The sequence below is a fragment of the Hesperophylax consimilis genome, chromosome 8 (genome assembly GCF_061612785.1).
Source record: "Hesperophylax consimilis isolate HC1 chromosome 8, BYU_Hcon_1.0, whole genome shotgun sequence".
NCBI lineage: Eukaryota > Metazoa > Arthropoda > Insecta > Trichoptera > Limnephilidae > Hesperophylax > Hesperophylax consimilis.
In genome coordinates, this window is record NC_142843.1 from 21,234,293 (window position 1) to 21,237,996 (window position 3,704).

A 3,704-nucleotide genomic window follows, 5' to 3' on the forward strand; every position below is an offset into this window, starting at 1 on the left:
TAAAAGTTTACCTTCCCTCTCTCCATAATTTAAATTTACCTAGAACACTCTTGAAGGGTAAAAAAATCAAACAAGTAATTGAGTAGGTAGTGAGTGGACTTTGCAAAACCCGCTCTAGAATTTTTCGGAAATCTGTAGATATAACAAAAAACTCTTTGGTACATTTTGAATAGAAAAATAATGTACCTTTTATGCGAAATACTTTTTGCATGTCGAGGACTCAATTCATCTTAATATTTTAAAGCATAACTTCAAAAAGGGTTTTTTGGTAAAATGATTAAATTTAGAGACATGAACATATAAATTGTAATGTATGTATGTTACGTATGTCCGGTTCAACGCGATACATTTTCTAATTTATGCTTTCATAGGTGTCGTTAATTTAATTATTTTATTAAAATACACTTTTGCAAGGCTCTTAAATATTTTAGTTTTCTCACTTGTTATTTTTACCAATTGACGAATTCTTTGTTTGCGCCTATACATACGCAATATGAATATAAATAAATAGTTTTGTCCATATAAAAACTCTATTCTTTCAAGAGAGGCATAAAAAACAATATTGGATTGAATCACCTATACAATATTGCATTTGTATGCCACTTTAGAAAGAATTGTGTTTTTATATGGGCAAAACTATTAATTCACATTCATATTGCGTATGTACAGGCGCAAACAAATAATTCGTCTTAAATTGTAAAGCATAACTTGCATAAAGCGTATTTTAATTAAATAATTTTGCTAACGCCATCTACGTGTTCATGGGTGATTATAAACAGGACAAAATTTCCGCGAGCTGAGCGACGAATTTCGAGAAAGGAACAAGTAAGTTGCTTCGTTCCTTTCCCATAATTTGTGGCTGAAATTTTGTCCTGTTTATACGTAACATAAGGATGCGTATAAATACGCGAGACGAACTGCCGTACTGAACAACGATGGAAAAGGAATGAAGCAACCGAAAATGACGCGATAAACCGCTTGCGGTTGCTTCGTTCCTTTCCCGTAATTCGTTGTTCGGCTCGCTCTTTTTTCGCGTGTCTATATGTAGCATACGAATGGTTAAGTTCGTTATAATACGTTAAACGTATTTCACAATTTGGGAGGTGGTTCACAGGTACCGCTGCCCAGGGAACCATACTCTGGGTTACCAACGCCCCTGCCACAAGTCGCCTGAAGTGGTTCGCTACGTTTGGTGACTTAGCAAGAATGCCCGGGCTCATGGGGGTGATATATCTGGAACACATTGATGAATGGGTCGGCCTACTTACTGCGGGGGTGGTCGGGCCGGGTGAAGTCGGTTGAGCGAGACCATTTAAGCCGGCTATCGCTGTCCGGATCGCTGGATAGTACAGGGGCCCAGCCCTTGGGCTCACGACCAAGGGGGGGGGGGCTTCCCCAAGAGCCAGCGAAAAAACCCTGCCGCTGATGCTGTGCCGGTTCGTGACCGGGTTCACAGCTCCGTTCGTGCTCCACAGCCGAACTCTCCTGTCTCATTGCCTTGAACCGCAGTCGGAAGAACATACCCTTCATTTGGTGTGTCCAGTTGCTTTATTCTCTAGCTCCTACCCAACCCCTTTAACCTGATCCTTCCCAACCTCTCCTTAAATCCCCCAAACAAAACAAAACAATATTTTTATTAACTCACAACAAAATAGCAGGTATCCTCGGTGCGGACCTCGGATGAAAGTGAATTTCGCCAACATTCGCGGTCAGCACACCAATTTAATTCCCATCCATCACCATATTTTATCCCAAAATCCCCATCTCCTCTTCCTTACGGAGACTCGCCAAGGGGGATCGCCAAGCCCTCAGACATCTCCTGCCTGAACTGCCCAGGCTATCACCACACCCTTTTCCGGCCAAAGGGAGGTGTCGGCCTCTACAGCCATGCTGACATCAGCTGCGCTCATCTCGCGAACGTGGAGAGTGCTATTGTTATGGGTACGCGTAGATCTCACCGGTACAATGAGAATACGAGTATATGCGTGCCTATATCGCTCACGAAACCTACTGTTTAAATATCTGATCACCGTAGACATTCTCCTGCCGGGTACCCGTCGGCCGAGTTTGTTATTCTGGCCGATGCGACTTCAATGTTCATAATCTTCATAATGAACAATGGTTGAAGTTCTCGGGCCCATCGAACTCGGCCGGTAGATCGGCGGAAACCTTTGCTCTTATCCATGGATTAAGCTAACTCGTAGAATCTCCGACCAGAATACCTGACGTCACATCACATCGAGCTAACAGCCATTTAAAATAGCGTGGCCAGCGATCCCGAATATTTACCATTATTTCTGATGAACGTATTGCTAAAATCTCCGATGTTTCTAGAGGAATCCCTCGGAAAGTTACTAATTCATCGTTTAGAAAAATAAATTCTTGTGCTTACTTAAATTCTATTTATAGTAGAATAATGTTTTATATAATTTTAAAACCGTTTTACATAAAATGTTTTAATGGTAAGGTTCTGTTTTTACGAATCTTAAATATAAATAACATCCGTAGGAATCGCTCTGATATAGAGTCTTTTATCGATTTTTGATTTGCAATACTGGATTAATAATAATTGAGGATTGAACCAGTGTTCATTCGGTTCACACTGGTTCGATAAAACCGGGTGCTAAAATGACTGAACCGGATCATGATATATGACGGAATAATATATATAATAATCATATTTGTGCGATAAATAATTAATTTATTGGCATAAGCAAAACATACTTAAGTGTAGGTAGGTAGGCACCGACGGAATACTAACATAATATACCCGGAGTCGTGGATTCCGTAAAGGTACATAAGCACTGCCTACCCTTCCTTTCACATATTAAAATATAAATAATATTTTTATATGAGTAATATTATTTATATTTTAATATTACTCTTATAAAAATATTTTTTAGGCTTATTTTTTCACACACTTTTCCACAAATGATCATCTAGTCAATCTACATTATGCAAGTGCATTATATAAGCATAATAAATACAAAACAACTAACCAGAGATCAAATTGAAAAACAATTCACCGACTCCAGATATTTTCATATCAGAGGGTTCGGCTCGGTAGAACCTATAATCCTACTGTTCCCTCAATATAAATATTTAAAAAATCTTTCGTAATCATGTATTTAAAATGACTGATTTTTTGCATTTTTATATATAAATTCTTTGACAGATCTAATACGCCTATATTTTGAATGTAATAATTATTAATTTTGAACGTAGTAGAACATATCTAAATTTATATTTTTTATAATTATACAAAATATAATAATAAAAATAATACTATTACATTTTATAAAATTATTCAATAAAATGACTCTCCACTTTCAAAAATTACCTACTTTATATGATCAATTTGATTGTTTTGAAACGGGAAATCTTCCCAGTTGGACAGTCGAAGATTCGCTATTCTGTAATTGTATTTTTTAGTATCTAATAAATAAATATATAAAAAATACAGTTTCACGTACGAATCGCACCGCTGCGCTCGCTCCACCGACCGCCCTAATAACGTGTCAAAAGCAGGAACTAAATATTCAAAATGATGCACATGTTCGTATTCAAATGTTATCTGTATGCTACACGATAAAATTGACGTGTGGGCACAATATGCATTCAAGAGAAGACTCGTATGTGTAAGTGGCGAAAAAGGTTGTGTCTTTCTGTACAAATAACAAATAATTTAATCAGGTTCATAGATA